The following is a 23,336-nucleotide window of genomic DNA, read 5'->3' as shown; positions in this document are numbered from 1 at the left end:
TCTCATTCTTTCCAGTATTTGAGTATTCAACTATTCTATACACACTACATCATTTCTATCTGAGATGAATTTGGAAATGATTAGAGCAAGGAGACTGTCCTAGAAAACCCATTTCTTCAAATTCCCAGATACATAGTCATTGTAAAAGTTCCTACTATATTTCAGATGACAGAGCATTTAAAGATACTCAGTAGTATGAACACTAGAATTTCTTTAAATAGTGGGTATTAAAAATCCTAAGTATTTTGTGAGTTTTGCCTTCTATAATCACATCCTTTTCAAAATTAGGACAGTTGCTGAAATGGGTTGCAGGGATGAGCCTGAACCCAGGCAGAAGTAAGGAAAGCATTATGAGGATTTAACTCATCCACCTAGCATACTCTTGAGATACCCAGCAGCCCTGACCACTGATTTACATTCCTCCCTGATGCACACTTGCCTGTGCCTTTTAGACTATTAAAATATTAACAGGGTTTGGTATCTGTCATTATTAATTTTGGAGAGGAGCAAGGACATGCTGAGCCATAGTACTGATAGATTTGTAGAATATGTTAATCATAACACTCATTATTCAGTTAAGTTACTATTTTTTTCAGATGGTTTTTCTCCACTTATCTTTTTAATAATTTTTCACTCCCAATGAAGTATGCTGGTTCCTTACAAATCTACTTATATATGCTTTTATAATATTTTCATAACAATAATTAACTGAACAATTTTTGTGCCCCACTGCATAATGGTGAAAAGTATTGATAAATTTTTAACTAGAGATAAGCTATAAAGTAAGTAGATTATTAAAGGAAATAAGAACAGTATTTCCCTGCTTTTATTTATTTATTTATTTTTTGTCCTATGGTAAAGTCTGTAAGGTCCAGGGCCAATTTCTCATGGTACCATTTGTTGGTTGGGGACACCTGCCATGGGCACCTGTGCACTCAGAAGGATTTCCCTCCTGGCTCCACAAGTGACCTTTTGGCAACAGCACCTCACTCCAAGACTTCTGGAAATTAGCAACCTTCTGTTATCAACGCCTATTAGATATTATGATATCTGATTTGGGCACTGTGGAGAGAAAACTAAACCATCTTTCAAAACAAAAATCAAGACACATAGTCTGACAGGAGATGCTCCTGCTTTTAAAGCGAGAAAGCTAAAACAAAATTTAAATGACTTCTAAGGTACAGGCAGCAAGAACTGACACACAGGAAGATTTAATCTTTTCTAATGCCAGAAGCTTAGAATGTACCAACTTCTGATTTGGGGTTCACATTTAACAAAGGCAACTCAGGCTTTTCCCTTGGTCAGAACATAGGATTCAAATCTAATTGAAAAGGTAACTAAGAAGTATCTTTTCAGAATTGTTTTTGGTCACCAAAAAATGTTCAACACAAAATACAGAGGAAAAGAACTATACATGCAGTTCTTAGGAAGTAATCAGAAATTCTCTCAGGCTGATGATTTGTTCCCCCTTTAAGGGTGAGTGCCACATGTCTGCCAGTTTTTTCATTCTCCTTAATCTATTTCCCTCTATCATTTCTAAGAGGTCAGCACTTCATATACCCAAAATGGGATGATAGTGGCAAAACATGTAAGCCAGTCTTAAGTTAGAAGTGAAGGTGCTTCACACCCAACTTCAGCACAGTGCTTTACTATAGCCCAATCCATATCTAAATACTTGAATGACCAATGTTCAGACCATACTTCAGATAGTTCTGCTACTACTTTACTGAAGCACCCTACCCCTTCAAGAAAGGATGAAGGATGATGTAAGGATGAGGAATGAAGGCAGAACTAGAAAATAATTTAGCTGATTGTGTGGCTTTAAGCAGAAGCAGAAATATTTTCAATATGGAAGTTGAAATAATTTCAACTGTGCTTTATCTAAGCTGCTTACCACAAATCAGATGGTGATACATCTTTTGAAAAGAAAAAAAAAAAGAAACATAGCCAGCATTGATCTTCACGGCCCAGACTCACAAAATGACAACTTAAAATAATAACAGCAGACTTTTTTGATTGTTCCTGTGGGCTTTAAAAAAAAGCTGTTGTGAGAGGTATTTTCAACTTTCAATATTGTGCAATTCATGTTTAAATTGATAATCTAGATGTTATCTCATGACCTTGAAGAAGCTCAATTGTAAAATGTAAATCTCATCCCATCTCCCCAAAGCATTCAATGATGGATTATGTGAAAGGAAACATTATACAAAACAGATTGCTTGGGAAACAAGGTGCTGTAATTAACCCATGACTCTCCACTAGGCTCCTTCATGCTTTCTACTTTTACCATTAGAAATATTCTAAAAATCAATTATTTTTTCCAATCATGGCATTCAAAATATAGCTGAACATTTCCAGAGTGAGTGAATTCACCCATTGTGAGTTAACTTATTATTTTGAAATGAGTGAACAGTCCATGTTACAACAAGGGTAGAAACCATAATAGAAAGTTCAAGAGATAGCTGACACTTACAAGCACCCTGGAAGTTGTGAATTTTCCATGTTAATTCCTGATACACTTTCTCTTGTGATTGAACGCTACCTATATAAGCCTACAGTGGGTGTAACAGGGATGAGTGAGTAAAGATGAGGAGGGATGAGAACAAACACAGCTATTAATACTCCTAGTCAACTGACAAATTTCAATTTGCTTCATTATGGACTGAACTATTTATACTCTTCAACTTTTTTGAAGACAGCAGCTCTGTCTCAACCTTACTAACTGTCACAATAATACAACTGTTGGGTAGCACTATGGACTGAACTGTGTCCCCCCCAAAATCATTTATTAAAGTCTTAACCCCTAATGTAATGATGGTGTTTATAGAGATGGAAGTTTGGGAGGGTAATCAGATTAGATGAGATTATGGTGGTAGGTTTAGTACAATTATAAAAAGAAGCACCAAAGACGTGGGTTGCTCTTTCTGCTCCTATACTTGGAAACACAAAGAGGAACTCATGGAAGCACACACTGAGATGACTGCTACCTGTAAACCAGGAAAAAAGCCCACACCAGGACTTAGCCATACTGTCACCCTGATTTTGGACTTCAATCTCTAAAACTGTGAGAAAATAAATTTCTGTTGTTTAAAGCCATTCAATTTATGATATTTTGTTATGGCGTCTAAGCCAGGACAGGTGGAGATGTATTTTGAGAAGAGTCCTTTGCACAAAAACAAAGTAGTTCAGAAAACAATAGTTCTTTATCTCATTCATACTCATATTTATGGAAGCTTCATTTAACACTATTTGGCCAGTGCCCAGTGCTACCACCTTTAGAACAGCAAACAACAGTATACAATCTAAACAACAAGAGAGTGAACAGAGCCCTTCTCAGAAGATGGAGCTGTTGATTTAATTTTCTGCATAGGATATCCTATTCAATTGCAGCAGATAAGAAAAAAAGGCAATTCTGATCCCTCCACAAGGCACCTGGGCCCTGCTGTGGTTGGAGATGCCTACATTGGGGCAGACTGTTTGCTAGACCTTGGAATCTGGGCCTTCTTCACATCTTAACAGCTTATACTCCCCAAATCTTCAAAGCACCAGAGAAGATGAAATGAATTAAAGGAAGAAATCACTAGCCTCCAACAAAGAGTAGCTTAAAAGAAAATTGCTAAATTCTACTTTATAAACCAAGTTGGTTCAGTTCTGACTGTGGCAAATTTGAAACTTTCTATCTGGTTCCATATTGTTCTGATGTATAAGGGCTCATGCAAGGCTGAGATACACAGTTAGGTTTACCAGCTGTGTATCAGTGTATCAGCTTCAAAAGTAAGATGCCCTTGGAGAGCAGTTTCCAATAACCTAATAGTATTCCTATTATTCAAAAAAATAAGAATAAAATGCTAACACCATGCAGGCAAGTGCAGAGATGGAAATGAAAGCTCTGCCTAGTACAGCAAGCTTTATTTGCTTTTAATAAAATTGATTTGAATCAATTTGAGATAATTGCTGGGGATATAAGGTTTTACCTTTAGATACATCATTTGTTTTTGTTTCCAATCTGGACTCAAAAGGAACATTGCCAGTGTTTTTCCAGTGGCACAGTGTAGTTCTAAAAGAGTTAAAGTAAGAAATCTACCTGCTTAATCTGCCAGAAAACACATGAGAGGAGCAATCAGCTCTGGAAGAGTCACTCTGAATGGGGTCTGCCTGGATGCTTGAGGCCATATTGTTTGTCAGTCTTTCAAAATTCAAGTCATTACCAGATGCTGATCTACTATAATATTGTGATATTTTATCTGATTATACTTACCTGATTGTGCCTTATCTGCTATTTGCCTTCCCATTCTTCCATGTATATTAAATGCAGGTGCTTTTATTATTCTGAGAGCTAGAAAGTGTTGACTACTCTGAATATAAATGGGGATATTATATCATTAACTTGCTCTGAAAGCAGGGCCATTCACCGTGTAAATCACATGCAAGGTACCTAGTGGAGACACAATAAACCATAATGTCTTGAGAAAGAAAGCAATGAGGAATGGATAAGGAGATAAAAATTTAAGGCATTGTTAAAGAAGGGTAATCTTCAAAATCCTATTTTGTTCTTTCAAACTAGCATTTGTTGATAATATAACCTTTATATTAGAAACTTTTTAAGTTCATAAAAAATCTTTTGGGGAAACATCACAACATGGAATGCTATCACTAGTAGGATTGCATAAAAACATGATCACTAACATTCTATGGCAGTCCAAGTTAGTAGAACATTTGAATGTACTAATCTAATCTTTCAGAGGAGTATTCTTTGCTTTGGCAAATATATTCTTACCCTACCTGGGTGTACAGCTCAAACAAGGTGAACAAATGGTCAAATGCTTCCAGCATTTCCAGACATTAAAAGGTGAAAAATTTAAAATCTGTTTGCAAATTTCGAAGGAAGCAATATGCAGTGAATTAAGGCAGAACTGTGACAATGTATAACTGCCCAACAGTCTGGGGTTATACGCTCTGCTTAACTTCCACTATGTTGGCCTTACTAAAAGTTAATCCACAGTTATTTAAGTGGAAAATATCAGAAAATCCATTTTCAGAGCAAATGTTACATGAGAGTTTAAATGAGACACTTGCCTCAGTTGGACATGGCCTGTGCATTCGTAAGCATCAGACTCTTCTACTGATGTGCAGTTGGGAGTCATGCTCCTAAAGGAACAAAAATGACAATCTTTGTGTGAAGTAGTGTGGCCAGAGTCATATGCTAGCAGATCTGAAGGTGTAAGACTGAAAAAATAAGTGTGAGGACAAATGGGACCCAAGAGGAGTAAGGCAACCAAGGAGGAAACAGTTTCTGTTCTCATTTTTCCTCCCAAATTCCCTGTGCAGTGAGACCACTACATAGGGCATTGGTGCTACTTCTCTTTCCCACACCCACCATTGTACAGAAATGCATAGAACTGTCCATTTTCTCTTACCATAACCAATGTGTGTTTAAAATTCTTTTCTAGGTCAAGGTTGTTCCTTCATCAGAGGAACCTTTAATATTCTTAAATTACATGCTTGAAAACAAAACATAACTATGGAAGATGGTCTGTTCTTTTCAGTAATTCCATATTTGCACATATTTTCTCAGGAAAGACACCTTAATAGGATTCTCATAACCTGATTAAATTTCATTTATTTGCTCATACATAAAAGTAATTTAACTGGGTATTATTTTACACTGTTTAAAAGGTTTATTCACAGAAAACTGTGAAAATAGGAAATAAACATCCTAAATGTAAACACAGAAACTACAATGCTTTTAGCAAAGGGGGAATGTGTTCCTAAACTATAGAAAGCAATAACCATAGGGAAAAAGAGAAAATAAATTATACTTTATCAAAATTAAAACTTCTCATCAAAAGACACCACTAAAAAAGTGAACAAGTAAGCCACAGCCTTGAAGGAAACATAGGCAAGACATGTATCTGACAAAGGACTGGTACCCAGGATATGGAAAGAGATGTGACAACATGAAAAATAAGGAAAAAAAATTAGAGTCAAAATATGTATGCAGACATGGCCAACAAGCACATGAAAAAGTTCTCAACCACATGCATCATTAAGTAAATGAAGACCAAAACCACAAGGAGGTACCACTACACATTCACCACAATGTCCATAGTGATGGACACCATCACATCAAGTGTGGGTGAGGCGGTGGGAAGTAAACTACCCAGCCATGCTGAGAAAAGGGTTCCTTTTAAAAGGAAACACACTAGCAGTTCCACAGGCAGATATTTACCCAATAAAAATGAAAATATGTTCCCAAAAGACTTGTACAAGAATAAACATAGGAATGTTTATTCAAATAGTCTACGACTAGCAAACATACAGTGTCCATCAATCAAATAAACAAACTGTGGCAAGTAATGAAATTGACAACATAAAAGAACAAGTAAGTGATACATGGGACAACATGGAGAAATCTCACAAACACTAACACAGAGTGAAAGTCTTACACAAGAGTATACACTGCATGAGTTCATTTACATGATGCTAGAATATGCAAAACTAATCTGAGCCTGCTTCTTAGATTCCAGAAACGCTATGTCTGCCTTCATTAGTTTGCTCTGGCCACCACAATATAATACCACTGACTGGGTGTCCTACACAACAGAAATTCATTTTCTTACAGCCACAGAGGCCAGAAATCCCATATGAAGGTGTTGTTAGGTCTTAAGTCCTCTGTCCTTTGCCTGGGGAATGCCGTCTCCTCAATGCATTCTCACAGTCTCTTCCTCTGCTTATAAGGACATCACTCATTTTGGACTAAGGCCCCCCAGTTATGATCTCATTTAATGTTAACTACCTATTTAAAGGCCGTATCTGCAAATACAGTCCCTGTACAGGTTAGGACTTTCACATATGAATTTTGGAGGGACACAATTCATTATATAACACCATGAAACTACAATCTCTATTTCTCCCTTCCATAGCCCCTGGAAATCACTGTTCTACTTCCTGTTTCTGAGTTTGACTACTCTAGGGAGCTCATATCAATGGAATCATACAAAATTTGCTTTTTTTAACTGACTTATTTCACTTGTTGTAATGTCCTTAATATACTTTCATGTTGTGGGCTGTGACCGGGTTTCCTTTTGTAAGTCTAAATAATATTCTTTTTATGCATATACCACATTTTCTTTATCCATTCACCCTCAATGGACATCTGAGTTGCTTCTGCCTCTTGGCTATTGTACATATTGCTACAATGTATATGGCATGCAAATAAAAAAGATTTCTGTTTCTTACTGTTGTACACATACTCAGGGTCTTCTCTTAGGGATATCTGGACTTCAGATGGGATGTTCAGGGAAAAAAAAATCCCTGAAATCCCTGTCTTTCATTGGGTGATCTGGAGCACCTAGAGTATTCTATACTACATCTCAATGGGCCCCTCTTTGCAGAGTGCTCAAGATATCCAAGTTGCATTTCTTAGTCAAAACAGGCTCATGTCTCTTAGCCCTTTTCACTGCATTTACTGTCTAGAAGATCAAACCTTCCAGTATCTGATGCCTTTCCAGTACTCAACTTTCCTCCTTTATTCTAGATATCTCTGCCTCAAAAGGCATCACTGTGTACATGATTTAAAATGACACAATAAACATAAGCCCTCATCTGCTGTAACACCTGTATATTTTAATTAGCAAATATAAGAAGTACACAAGTAACAAAAACAGATATTTCTACAATCTTCCAACTGATAGTCATGTCCCTTCCATAGGAAGGATGCTTCAAAGAAAACAGTGGATTACCACAAAGGCAACTGGCTTATTTTACAACTTTGTCTAAGGCTATCCATCTGAAATTAGTTAATATTTTCCATACTTACTCCTGTCAAGTGACATACTGAAAAATTCCTTAAAGAAGAATTTTTGTCCAGATTTTTCAAATACAAAAAAGCTTTAAAAAGCATTACAGGCCAGGCACTGGTGGCTTATGCCTATAATCGCAGCTACTTGGGAGGCTATCGGGAGGATCGTAATTCGAGCCCCGTCTAGGAAAAATAGTTTGTGAAACCCCATCTTCACAATAACTAGAAAATGGACTGGAGGTATGGCTCAAGCAGTAGAGCAAGCTGGTAGCTTTGCAAGCACAAAGCCCTGAGTTCAAACTCTAGTCCCACCAAAAAATAAAAAACCATTACAATGAGAAAATCACTGTATCAAGACTATTAAAAAGTGGCATTAATCTTTTTTAGCTGTTTTCAAATTTCTAACCATTCTGCCAACACCTGCCAAAAAGCTGATGGCACCTCATGGATCAAATGTCATTCCATGCCATCTCATTCCTCTTCCAAAATGGGTACGGGATTGTTTCGTTTATACTCACTTTTAAGTGCAAATCATAACCACATGCTCTTAGATCATCTCTTTGTGCTCATTCATGGAGTTGGGAATGCTGGCAGGTTCCAATGGGAAAAACAGTAAATATTAGACAATATACCCATAAAATGAGATTTTAGTTCCTGTGGCAACTTTACTAGAGAAATGTGGCTAGGACTGAAAATGTCTTTGATTACAAAGTTATGATTTTACACAAGTTAATTCACATATATATAGTAAAGATATTGTATAACAGATCCTTATAAATATGCCACAAATAAAACAACTAAGCTGCCACATATTTTACTGGCAGGGAATCACAGATCACTGATGATACCTATACTCCTTTCTCATCCCATGACATCAAGGTTAAATTCAACTACCTAAATTTCACAGCAAATTTCTGTGACAGTAAGTTAAGATTTTCTAGAAATGGTATAGGGATGTACCTCCATTTCTCACTTAAAACACAATACCCCCTTCTGCTAATGCTCAGTTGCTGACCTGTTAGTCTTTTTGTTAGTCTGTGAAAATTTCATGATCTCTAGGGACACACTGAATTGAGAGTCTTGGTTAGAAAACACATGGAGCATTCTTACAAGTCAGAAGAAGGTGAGCAGCTATTTGCTTACAGACTAACTCATCCATTTAGAGATTGATCTCTGCCAAATTCTCTGTGATTCTGTAACTCTGTTATTTATGAGGAGCTGTGGCATCTTGTTTCAGAAATTACCAACCAGTCAACACTGATGGGTATGTATTTTTCTTGCTCAGTGGCAAGAAACATATATAATAAATTCTTAGGAACTTCATCTCTTTCAGTTAGAGTCAAAATAACTGCTGACTCAGGGACTGGCCACAGAACCTATTCCTGGGTAAAATGGAGGATCACCACTATAGAAAAGGATTTCTGCTTTCAGTTTTCTCCCTCTTCCTGTACAATCTAAGGCAAAACCATACCATAGAGAATTTGATTTTCACATTCCCCTATTATACTTGCCTAAAACTAATCTCCTTCCTTTTTTGCTTTCACCAAAAAAAAATTCATTATGTTTTAACCAAGTATTTACTAAGAACTTATTATGTGTTAAGCTCTGTCCTAAATTCTGAGAATTCAATGTGAATGAAACAGAACAATTTCTTGGTTTCTTCATTTTGGTTCTGAGGCAGGGACTAGCTATATAGCCCAGGCTGGGTTTGACCTTGTGATCCTCCTGCCTCAGCCTCCAGTGTTAAAAATATAGATATAAGTCACCACATCTGGCCTATATTCTTGAGATGAGTGAAGAGAATAAAAATGGAAGCAAGTAAGTATGTATGCAGGGCAGTGGCAAGTGTTATGAACTATACAGAAGAATGAAGAATGCAATGTGGAGGTGCTAGCATAGGGAGTGGTCAGAGAGGTGACCTGAATGACCGGAGACTAACTGCAAGCACTGAAGGCAGAAAGGCAGGTAAGTCCAAAGTATATTCACATCAGGGATACACTGAGAAACCCCTTTGAACACTGACTCTGGAATTTAAAATGAAAGAACGGATTGTAAAATAGGTGCAGTGTGGGGGAGGCACTGCTGGGAGGGGGCAGGGTGAATGGAGGAGATGAAGGTGAGAGAATATGGTTGATGGGCTTCATATATGTATATATAAAGTAGAATGATGAAAGAAAGGATTTCAGTACTTCAGCATTTCTAGAAAGAACAGAGATACCAATGAGAAGCCAAATAAGACACTATGTTCCATGACTGAGAAATTGTTTTGAAATATTTTATATTATTTTAAATTTGTTCCCCATTGAAAATAGCAACAGATTCAGTGCCCATGTCCATTTGATTTTTAAAAACTTTTAAATACTTATTTTACTTTTATGTTCACACATAGACATTATTAACCATCTGCCTTTGCATTAGTTAAACATTATTCAAATAAACATTATTTTACAACCGGAAAAGTTATTCGTAGAGTTGTTCATTTATCCCCCAATAATTTTTCTTTGATGTTTAAAAAGGGCCAAAAGCTATCATCATTTCAAGTCTTTCTTAAATCATTACTTGTAACACAAAGAAAAACAGATGATAATACAGTATTTCATTGTAAATGAAGATGGCCTTAAAGAGATTCTTTAAAATTTATTAACAGCATCAATTATCTCCTTTTGAGAAAATATCTAAAAGGGGAATAAATGATAGCCTACATCTAAACTCACACTGTTAAATGAAATGAGGGTGGCACAAACTACTACTAGCTGACAGTTCCACTAATTAAAGCTCTTATAGAATATCCTCTTGCATAAGAACAGAATATGGATAAATTTATTTTACTTCTCTACTACTTTAAAACACAGAATGAGTATAAGTCCAGAATTAGAGACTATAGCATATAAAATAAACAAAGATAATTCTTTGCTATGCAGGGCAGAGAACAGAGAAAAAACTAGAGTAAACAGAGGGAAAGACAAGGCTTAAGATCTCTTGAAGACAATATGCTTGACCCAAACTTATTAAGATTAGAGAAACACCCTAAAGAACAGAAATCAGAATAAACCAGCAAAAGGAAACTCTGAGGTGTACTCTAAACCAAAGTTATGCATATTGGGTTACTTAGAGCCAAGGACAAGTATGATAGACAGCATCTAAGATGTTCCCCAGGACTATGAGTCAAGTAAAATGACCCAAATCTCCCCATGGATATTTGACTAAGAGGTGTTAAATAGCATTAAAACACTGTTAATGCTAATGATAAACCTTTATTATAAGCACCCATTTTAGTGCTTATTTTTCTTTTAAATAAGTTAAGCTGCTGAGGGATGGGGTGCATTAACCTTCTAATTGACAGCTGTTAGACATTTCCCTGGTGCCTGGCTGCCTCAAGCAGAGGACTATCAGCCAGGCAGCCACTATTTCTAACAGCTTAAGCCAGACTTTTTGCCATTACAAGCTTTCATGAAATCTTAACAATCATTTTCACCCAGGCCATACAGGGAACACTTCCCCTGAGAATCCAGCAGGCCTGAGATTAGAACAAACACCATCCTTCATTTGCTTGAAGGGCTGTGCCATGATTAGTACCCATGCTAGGCAGGCACTATTACCACTTGAGCCACTCTGCCAGCCCCAATCTTTATCATTAGTAGCAGGCTGAGCTGGTAACATGAAGAGGAGATGGTAGAAGCATCCCCAGAGCAGTAATAGCAGCAAAGGTGGCAGCAGTCACCACCCCAGTGGTACCAGCAACAGTGGCAAAAGAACTGAAAAATTCCAGAGAGTGACAGGGGGCAGGACAATGGGAAACAGAGGAGGTAGAGCACAGATGAGAAACTGTGGGCTGCTGGCTGCTAGAAGAGTTCCAGGGAGCTGCACTAGAAGGCACTGCCTATTGCTGCTGTTAACTGCTGGTGAAAGCCATGGAGACAACAGTTGTTAAGTGCTAGGGCCACTGGTGGTTAAAGCTCAGAGCAATAAGCCTCCAACCTGAGTATCTATGGAGTTATAAACCTTTATACTCCAAAGCCTGGAGTAATAGGGCCCTAGTTTTCAGAGCAACTTGGAGATATAAAACTCTGTGTCTACCAGTCCAGCTACTAGATCTTGGGCACTCAAAGGCTAGTACTGTCTCACTTACTCATGATTTCTACCTGCAAGCTGATTAGTTACAACTCCACCACTTAATATTCATGTTCTTATATAATGTCCTCTTTTGAGTATAGGCTGGACTTTAATATATAGAGTATAACAAAAATAATGGATGTGACAAAAATAATTTTGCTCTCATCTTGTTTACCCTTTTTTGGCCTCTTGATTACTGGCTCTGATGGAAGACAGGTGCTATGTTATAAACTGCTCTGTGGAAAAGCCTCATGGCAAGAAACCGAGGAAGGCCTTTGCCCAACACCCAATGAGAAACTGAGGTCTTCAGAGTAACAACCCACAAGGAACTAAATCCTGCCAAAAAAAAAAAAAAAAAAAAGTCACGAGTAACATTAGAAATGGATCCTCTTTCCCGTCTAGCCATCAAGTAAGACCATAGTCCCACCTGACATCTCAATCATATCCTTGTGAGCAATCCTGCACCACACAAGCTGGTTGAGCTACATTCAAGTTCTGACTCATGGAAATTGTGAGAAGAATAAATGTTTGTTGTTTTAAGTTACAAAGTTTGGGAGTATTCAGTGGTATAGAAATAGATAACTACTACAACCTGTTTCTTGAGGTCACTGAATTAAAGTCTTTTCTTTAATGAGGTTAAAATGTCCTATAATTTTTGTACAGTGGTTCCACTTCTAACCTCTCAACCGGCTTTCTTTAAAAAATACAGTATCATGTTAATTCTCAACTTCCTTATGCAAAGTCTTGGAACTATATGTATATGAAAGACCGGAAGAAGATTGTTACACAAGTAACATATAAAAAAAAAAAATCCAACATAGAAACTGAACGTAACAGAGATAAACAGTACCTCTAGAACAATTACAGAATGTGCCCATGGAAACTAAATTTAGCATTAATCATCTCAATCATAAGAAACCTGATGTCATCCTAAATATAGAGATATAAAAAAATGTATTTTAATATGCTGAGAATGTAGCTAATTAATTAAGATGTTGGTAAAAGAGTAAATCCCAGTAAAAAGGATTTTCTTTTTAGTAAAAAGTTAACTCTTCTATGAAGTATAATATAGAAAAGGTCACAAATTATATTTGATAGATCCTTGCAAGGAAAACAAACCAGGGTAATCATCAATCAGATGAGGAAATAATCCTCCTCATGACCCCTTCCATGTCTTATTTCCTTCATTCAATATCACACGTAAAATCCTTCCATATTGCATGTAGCAGCTTGCTCAAACTCATTGCTACATGACATTTTATTATTTGACTTAATCACAATTGTTCATTGAACTATTGATGGACATTTAGGGTGTTTCCAAATTTTGACATTAGGAATATTTTTACTATGAACATTTTCATACATCTCTTATAATGTAATATAATCACAGATCTAAGAAGTACATAACTAGGAGTCAAATTGTTAGACCACAGGTTATATATTTGTTTAGTTTTAGAAGATACACACTAAATAATTTTCCAATACAGTGCACCTGTTAAACTCCCACCAGCAATGTATGAGAGTTGGAATGGCTCGAGTTTTAAATTTTAATCATACTTATGTTAGTTTAGTATACTTTATTGTGGTTATAAGTTCTGAGGACTAAAAAGGTATTTATTCTCCCTTTCACAAGTTTGATTAAACATTTCCCTCATCCTATAACAAAATCTAAGTTTTCTCATTTTTGAAAAACAAACTAAATAAACAATGCAAACAAAGAAACCAAACAACCCTAAAAAGATCCTAGAGTTTCTGAACTCCTAACAATATTCTATTGCTTAACTGGGAAGGCAGTAAGATATCTGTTCAATTTACATTATTTATCCTCATTTCAAAGGCAATCTAAAAAGAGCAAACAAACATAACCTGGATATTGGAATTATCAAAAATGTTAAGGCAGCCATTATGACTATGCTCAACAAGGCAAAGAAAAATAATGTTGGAACAAATAAAGTGATAGGTATTTCAGCAAATACACTGAAAATATAAAAAGAACCAAATGGAGTTTTTATAATAGAAAAATACAGTTTAAAAATCACTGTATCTCACACCCCTGGAGAATGAACAACACGCTGCCTCATGACCAATGAGTCAATGAAGAAATAAAGGAAAAAATCAAAAAGTTCCTGGAATCTAATGAAAATGAAAGCAAAACCTATCAGAACCTATGGAACACAGCAAAGACAGTACTAGGGGAAAGTTTATAGCCATAAATGTATATATTAAAAACACAGAAAAATCTCAAATAAAGCAAACTATTGTTATATCTCAAACTCCTAGAAAAACACGAACAAACTAAATCCAAAACCAGGAGAAGGAGAGAGATAATAAAAATAAGGGCCAAAATCAATGAAACAGAGACAAAAAAAAAAAAATCATACAAAGAGTCAATGAATAACCCTTAGCAAGTATGACTAAAATGAGGAAGGAAAAAGACCCAAATTACCAAAATTAGAAATGAAAAAGGGGAGAACACAACAAACACCAAGGAAATCCAGGGCATCATTAGGGATTGCTTTGAAAACCTATATTGAAATAAACTGGAAAATCTAGAAGAAATGGACAAATTTCTAGACACATATGGCCAACCAAAATTGAACCAAGAGGATATAAATTACCCAAATAGATCTATAACAAGCAACAAAATTGAAGCAGCAATAAGGCATCTCCCCAAAAAGAAAATTCCAGTATCTTGACAAATTTACTGCTGAATTCTACCAGACCTTTAAAGAACTGATGCCAACACTCCTCAAACATTTCCATGAAATAAAAAGGGAAGAAACACTGCCATAATCATTCTACAAAGCCAGTATTATACTCATCCCACAACCAGACACAAAAAAAAAGAGAGAGAATTATAGGCCAATCTCTTTAATGAACTTAGATGCAAAAATTCTCAATAAAATACTGACAAACCAAATTCAACAACATATCAAAAAGATCATATACCATGACCAAATCAGTTTCATTCCATGGATGCAGGGATGGTTCAACATACTCAAGTCATTAAATGAAATACAGCATATTAACAGAAGCAAAGTTAAAAATCACATGATCATCTCAATACAGAAAAAGCCTTTGATAAAATTCATTATCTTTTCATGATAAAAGCACTGATGAAACTAGGAATAGAAGGAATGTACCTCAACATAATAAAGGCTACAAATGACAAGCTGATAGCTAACATCATACTAAATGGGGAAAAACTGAAACCAATGGAACAGAATAAAAGACCCAGATATGAATCCATGCAGCTACACCCACCTGATTTTCAACAAAGGTGCCCAAAACATATGATGGAGAAAAGACAGCCTCTTCAACAAATGTTGCTGGGAAAACTGGGTATCTGCATGCAAAAACTGAAACTGGATCCGTGTCTTTCATCCTGTATAAATATCAACTCAAAGTGGATTAAAGACCTTAATATAAGGCCTGAAACTTTGAAACGAGTGCAGGAAAGAATAGGAAATTCACTGGACCTTACAGGCATAGGTAATAACTTCCTAACTAGGACCCCAATGGCTCAGCAATTAAGAGAAAGGATTGACAAACTCCACATGAAAGTAGAAAGTTTCTGAACAGCAAAAGAAATGGGTCTCTAAATTGAAGAGGCTACCCATAGACTGGGAGAAAATCCTTCCCAGCTATACAACGTGACAAAGGATTAATAACTAGAATATATGGGAAGTTCAAAAAACTAAACTCCCAAAGAATCAACAACCCAATAAAGAAAGGAACTGAATAGTTTCTTTAAAGGAAGAAGTACAAATGACCAAAAAACACATGACAAAATGCTCAACATCCTTGGTCATAAAGAAATGCAAATCACAACCACACTGAGATTCCACCTACTCCTGTTAGAATGACTACCATCAAGAGTACAAACAACAACAAATGTTGGTGAGGAGGTGGGGCAAAATGAACTCTCATATACTGTTGGTGGGAAAGTAAATTAGTACAATCACATGGAAAACAGTATGGAGGCTCCTCAAAAAACTAAAAATAGAACTGCCATATGATCCAGCAATACCACTCCTAAGCATATATTTGAAGGAATGTAAGTCAGGTTACAATAAAGATACCTGCACACCCACGTTTATTGTAGCATTATTCACAACAGCCAAGCTATGGAAACAGCCAAGATGCCCCAAAACTGAATAAAGAAGAAAATGTGGTATTTATATCCAATGGAATTTTAGTCAGCCATAAAGAATGAAATTTTGTCATAAATGGATGGAAATGGAGAACATCATCTTAAGTGAAGTTGGCCAGGGTCAGAAAGCCAAAGGCTGCATGTTTTCTCTCATATGTGGAATACAGGCCCAATACAAATAAAAGCAGTATTATATATACATACATATATATACAGAATATGTACTCAGAAGCTGGATGGGTAGAGGAGACCAAGGGAGGAAGAAAAGGGGACAAGACACAACAAAACACACTGAAAACTGTTAAACAACACAGGATAGGGAAGAAGAACAAAGACGTACAGTGGAGGGGGATTACATTAACTTAAGCACAATGCATGTACAGGTATACTACCAAGGCAAAAATTCCAGTGAACAAGAAATAGACACCTAAACAATGAAGGATAAGAATGAAAAACAGGTCACACTAAGGGGAGGGCACTAATGGGACAGGGAGGGAAAAAGAAGGAAGTAAAGATGAATATAGTAGATGTACTTTCTGTATAAGAATGAACATAGAATATTTAAACCTGCTGAAATCACCACAGGAATGGCACTTAAGTAGAAAGGGGAAAAAATGGAGGGGGTGAACCAATTTAAGAAATAAGATATACATACATGGAAATGTAATAATGAAACTCCATGTATAGCTATCTTAAACAAACAAAAATGTCTTTTTTTTTTTAAATGAAGGACAGGAAGGTAAAACAGGTCCTCTGTGGGGGGTGGTACCAGTGGTAGCGGGGAGGATATAAGGAAAGGGTAAAGGAGGGCAAATATGGTAGAAATATTACATTTGAAAATGGAAAACTAAAATCTGCTGTGGGGGGTAGGGGTATAAAGGAGAATGATGGAGAGAGGGAGTCTAACTAAGATGTATCGTAAGCACTTTTGTAAATGTCACAATACACTCCCAGTACGATATGTGAATAAAAATCACTGTATGAGCTTAATAGCAGAAATAAGATAAAATTGGAATGAATACAAGAACTTCAAGATAATACAGGAAATTATCTAATATGAACAAGCCTCAGGGACCTTGAAACCATATCAAAAGTTCTAATACTTAAATAACTGGAGTCCCAGATAAAGGAGAAAATAAAGCAAAAATTGTGATGACAGCCCAAGGAAAATGGAACATTACATACAAGGAAACAACAATTCAAATACTTCTTATTAGAAACTGTGAAAGGCAGAAGACAGTGAAACATGTTTTAAGTACTGAAAAGGATCAGGAGAGGCAACCCAGAATTCTATATCCATTGAAAAATACCCACTAAGAATGAAGGAAGCTCCACCTCTGGTCAAAATGGAGTAATGGGGACTGGACTTATTCATCCTCCTGAAACAACTGAAGAACAGACAAAATATGTGAAGCAACAATCTTGAAGACACTCTTAAGACAAGAGACAAGTGACCCACGTCAGGTAGGAAGCAAGCCAAGGCTAATGATTATTGTTTTCAGAGTGCTCCAGGGAGTAGAACAAGGAAAGGGAACTAGGCAGAGCACAGAGGTCATTCCCTAAGTCGAAGAAATGAAGTTTAAGCCCAGAAGGACCATGGTAGCAGGAGTTTTCAGAAAAGTGCAGCGGAGATGAGTGTACCCAGAAAGAGAACTCAAGATATGCAGAGGATGTCCTATGTGAGAAGCAACCAGAGGCCAGGAATGAACTGTCATAAAGAAGCAAAGGTAACTGGGCCCAGCAGCCACACAAGACTAGAAATAGTGCCTGTTCCAGCCAGAATGGAAAGCCTTAATGATTCACATTGTGTGTTAATCTCACAGAAGGGTATTCTAGTATTGGGGAACGATTAGCAGGATGCATCCTGCTTAGGAAATCTTAAAAGCAAGAATAGAAAGAATGAAACTATTTACAAGTAACTTAACTGTATCTCATTAAAAAGGCTCATGACTATGTATGAATAAACGTATCCAGTAACCAACAAAGTAAAATTCAGAATGTGTGGCACTCAATCATAGGTTGCCAGGTTTGTAAAGAAACTAGAAGATTGGCCCATCATGAGAAGAAAAACTAATTAAGTGAAACAAGCCCACAACTGGCACAGCTGCAAGAGTAAGAAGACAAGGACTTCTAAAAATGTCATTATAACTGTTTTCTACATGCTCAAAAGGTTAAGACTTGGAAGATAAAAAGATATCTATCAAACTTCTTAAAATTAAAAACTACCATGTATAACATGAAAAACACACTGGATGGAATGAATGGTAGGGTAGATAATGTAGAATAAGGTTGGTGAATTTACGACAGACAGAAGAATTTGACACACTACAAGAACTTTTGTAAATGCCACAATGTATCCCCACCCAGAACAATAAAAAAAAGGACAAAGAAATTGTTATTGAGATGACCAGATCATCAGTAAGATATGCTAAAAACTTTATGTTAAGTATATACAATTGGAGTCTCCAAAGGAAAAAAAGTACAATAAAATATTTGAAGAAATGGTCAAAATGTTCTCAAGAATCTCAGTGAATTCCAAATGAAAGAAGAAATATAAAGACAATGACAATAAGCTACATTGTACTCAAATTGCTCAAAACTAGCAATAAAGAAAATTCTATAGTGTACCTATACAATGGAACATTATTTGGCAATAAAAAGCAATGAAGTACAGATACAGGAAACATCAATGAACCTCGAAAATAAAAAAGCCAGACACAAAAGGCCACCTATTGCACTATTCCATTTATATGAAATGTCCAAAGTAAGCAAATCTATACAGACAAAAAGTGTTATTAGTGGTTGTCAGGGGCTGAGAGAAAGCAGGCATGGGAAGTGACTGCTATGGATATAAAGTATCAATGGTAGCATGACGAAAATGTTCTGAATTTAGACAATGGTTGACAGATACAGGGTGAAATCTGTGGTATATGAATGACAGATCAACAAAGCTGTAAAGATAATATAGTAGAAACAGACTGAGGAGCATTACTAGCATAATATACTTCTAAAAACCTCAGTCAAAAGAGTTAAAAGGGAAACCACTCCCAGAATACTGTAAAAAACACCTCAGACTAAGCAGTTATATTCACAAAGTTTTAAGTAAATGAATAACCAGACTTAATTACTGCATTTAAATATTTAAAAATGCAACTACTACAGAAGATAAAAGAGCTATTGTGGGAATGGAAACGAAAGTGTTATAGTATCAGATGTTTTTCCTATAAACTGACAAAAAAAGGTGTCTCTTAGTCTGATGGCAGTGAAAGACAGAAGATGAATCATCGCTTGTGAAAACCAATTTATTCAGTTACTCTGAATCCCTGTTATTTATTACTTGTCAGCACATGCTGCTACTTCAATTAAGTAAAAAATCTTAAGTTCACTGTCTGCTCCAACCTCACCCTTTAAAAAAAGCAAGAAATGACAGAAAATTTAGAACATTAAAGGAATATTTTAAGTTTATTGTGATTTTACTATTTTACTGAGGTGTTGTGCATTACATATCTGTAACAAGGGAACAAAGCAAAGATTCATTGCTTTGACTAATTAAGATTTAAATGTTTACAGGGACCTTTGTGAAAATGTAATTTGGGACCTTTTCTTTCAGGATAATACAAAACTAAAAATTCAAAATAAGGCAGTGTGTGAAAGTGTTCATGCAATAAAGCACTGAACTGTGAGGAAGCCTGACACACCAAACTCATGGCTACTAGAAAGTCAGATTTCTTACCTGTAAAGTGGGTGAACTCTTTCAGGTAAGTTACTATACCCGAACTTGTTACACACAAAGTATATTACGATATTTCACTTTACCATGGTTAGAACGATTTTATCATTCAACTGAAACCAACAAAATATTTTTGTTCAGATTAAGTTCCAGACATAATGGCAACTACTGCCATAGAAAAACATGGAGAATCTGTCAAGAATATTGAGAAATATATGTAAACTGAATGTGCCATCTACCCCTACCAAGCATAAAAGCCTGCTGTCTCTTATTTGTTCTTTACTGAGTTCATACCTTTAAAATATTACATACAGCAGACTAGTTCTGGGGCTACTCTCGGCCTTCAATGACAAACACATCATTAAGTTTTAATGACATTACGTGGCCTTGTACCATAGAGCACACAAGTCCATTTCCTTTATTCTGCTGTTTCACTCACTGACAAAACCTATATCATTTCTAGTAAATTTTAAAAGCGTGACTGCAATCAGGAGTCAAAGCAAATGTAAGTGGATATAAAAGTGTGTTTTCAAATAGTTGCCTGAGATGATGCCTCATTTATCCAGTAAGTCTTGAAAGAACTAGACCATATAGTCTTCTCATACCAAAATACCATTTTTTACATTTTTACAATAACATATTTACAGCAAAATAGGGTTGTACGCAACCCTATTTGTTGCAAACCAATTAATCATTAGAAACATCAATTACAGCCAGGTGTGGTGATGCACACCTGTAATGCCGGCACTTGGGAGGCAGAGGCAGGAGGATCATGAGCTCAGGCCAGCTTGGGATACACCAAGTCCAAGAACCAGTTTGAGGTACATACCAAGACCCTGTCTCAAAAAAGCAAGGGGTGATATGTAGCTCAGGTATAAAGCACTTGTCTATCATGTGCAAGAACCCAAGTTCAATCCCAATACTGCAAAAAAGAAAAAGCACTATCCATTATCATGATGTGGTGTGATATTTACACAAAACTCCTACATGTGATACTATTTGCCCTTGCACTAAGTAATCTACATGAACTACATAATAGCACTTCTTTCATTGTCAGATGTCATTTCTCTGTTGTATGTATTTCCTCTGCACGTCTCAGAGTTCTCTCATACTTCCAACATTCTTTGAGCTTGAACAATCAGCAATCATGGTTAACATATAATTTTAGGAAATTGAGACTCTGTAGTTTCTTGTTTACATGTAGATCTTGATATAGTCAGAGTAGAAACCCTATGCTTTCATACTTGTGCAAATGCTTTCTCTCCAGATTGTAGTGTGCCTTTTATCATTTACTTCTTATACACTTGCCAACACTGAGTACCATAAATAAAAGTCTACACACACACATATAATTTGATTAGTGAAAAAGGTCTGCATACCATTAAACTGATTAACAGATTGTTTTAAATATTGGAGAAAGCACAATACCAGTAGATTAAGCCTAGAAAGGATTGAAATTTATAGTTCTCTTTGTCTAAGTTATTTGCAATAAACCCATATTACAGACAAGAAATGAGGAAATAAATTAGGAATTACAAAAACAAAGCTTCTTTAAAAAAGTTCTTTGAACTGGAAATGACACAAACTCATATTAAGAGAGAAAGTAGGAGGAAAAGAACTGATATTTGAGGACAACATGTACTGAAATGATTGTGGGTAATAAGGGAATGAAGTGGAATGAACAAAAACTCCAATCCTTTTCTCTAATTAAAAAAACACTAATTCAAAATTAATATTTATGGAAAACATATGCAAGAAATAAACATTAAATTTGTTTTATAATTTTTTGGCAATTCTGGGGTTTGAACTCAGGACTTCACACTTGTGAGACAGGCACTTTTACCACTTGAACCACATCTCCAGCCCAAATTTGATACTTGAAACAAGATCTCATGCAATCAAAAAGTCTATTTCTTGGTTCTATGATTACAAAATTCTTCATTATCTACTTAAAATTAAAAAATAGGCTTTTAAGTAAAGTTAACAACATGTACCTTGTTTTTCTTAAAGTTTGCAAGAATACTGCAAAGAATTTTTTAAAATCTTTCATCCAATGATCATTTAAAGGAAGAAACTGGGCAGTGCCAGTGGCTCACATATGTAATCCTAGCTACACAAGAGGTAGAGATTAGGAGGATCTCAGTTGGAAGCCAGCCTGGGCAAATAGTTCTGTGAGACTCTATCTCAAAAAGACCTTCAGAAAAATAGGGCTGGTGGACTGTGTCAAGGTGAAGGCCCTGAGTTCAAGCCTCAGTACCACACATACACACACACACACACACACACACACACACACACACACACACACGAAGAAACTAAAGGGTAGTAGGAAAATGTAAGAGAAAGAAGTTAATAGTAAAGTAGAAGAGAAAAGGGAAGAACAACAATGAAAAAGATTGGTCAGGTAGGGCTGAGTCAAAGCAGGCAGATCAACTAAGCTGACCTAACTGCACCTCTGAGTTTCGACTCATCTGGTAGTTTAGTTAAGCACTAAATATAAACCGACCAGTCAAAATTCTAGTTTCTGACAACATCTCACCGATAATGGCAAATAATTTCAAACAAATTAACAATTAAATGTGTTTAACATTGATGACTTGCAAGTTTACTCTCAGGAAGAACTACAATCTAAGAGTTCCTGAATTCCACATCAAATGCATTTAGTAAAAGTTAATTTTGTGGATTCAAACAATAACTACCAATGAGGTGCCTATTCTTCACAAAGACTAGCAAGCTTTAAAAATCAGTTAACATTAATTCATATATAGGTAGAACCACAAAAGCTAAATTCTTATAGTTGTCATATTCTGTAATTGAGAGGGACTGATTTAATTTTTGCCACATCCTGACAAAAGAGATTTTCAGTTCTAACAAGAGAGATTTCCCACCTACACATTCGGTGGAAAAGATGACATCTTAAGGTTTATTTAAGGAGAATAGCTGACTATATGAATGTGTATTTAAAAAAGAAAGGATAATTATTGTCTTCTACCTTCATAACCATGTAGCATTTATAGTTACTCTTTGGTTCTTTGTCCAGTGGCTATAGGAGCAGTTTGATTAACTAGTGCACAACAAAACCTTTTTCCAAAACCTTAAATAATTCTGTTTACACATTTTAATGTTAATAGCAAGAAAGAACTATAAAACATGAAACTTGACAAGAAAATGTAATGTTTTAACATTTAAATTTGGCTGTAAATAAGGAAACATAACAAACATTTTTTTCTCTTTCTACATATTGTGGATTTGTTGTAGAAATAAACATGATGGTTTATATAATCATGAATAAGTCAAAGGACCTTATAATCAAATTAAAATTTGATATCTTAGTGCTCTTTGTGTTATATTCTTTTCTTCCCTGTTTACAAACAGAAAAATCCCATAAAAAGCTATTACACAGATGGTTAATAACAAAACAATTATTTTCCAGGTATCAACTACATCAAGCTATTTTGTTTTTCACCAAAAGTCAGAGATAAAACTCTAATGTTTACTGATGCTTCCAGACTTCTTTTCAGGCATTTTTCTGTTTAATT

General features: G+C 35.8%; 1 protein-coding gene across 6 annotated transcripts in view; it reads right to left on the bottom strand.

Annotated features, from left to right (window-relative positions):
* Caap1 (caspase activity and apoptosis inhibitor 1) overlaps positions 1–23,336 on the bottom strand; it is a 113,159-nt gene that overhangs the window by 30,966 nt on the left and 58,857 nt on the right. The window contains exon 6 of one of the 6 annotated variants that reach the window (XR_012440421.1): positions 8,320–8,388. The exons of the other annotated variants lie outside the window; for them this stretch is intronic. The gene's annotated coding sequence lies outside the window, so the exon portion shown is untranslated. The remainder of the gene's footprint in view (positions 1–8,319; positions 8,389–23,336) is intronic. 6 annotated transcript variants of the gene reach the window in all.

Source organism: Castor canadensis, chromosome 13, assembly GCF_047511655.1.
Source record: "Castor canadensis chromosome 13, mCasCan1.hap1v2, whole genome shotgun sequence".
Classification (NCBI taxonomy): Eukaryota; Metazoa; Chordata; class Mammalia; order Rodentia; family Castoridae; genus Castor; species Castor canadensis.
The sequence above is the reverse complement of the archived record's forward strand: the minus strand, read 5'-3'. Positions and strand labels throughout refer to the sequence as shown.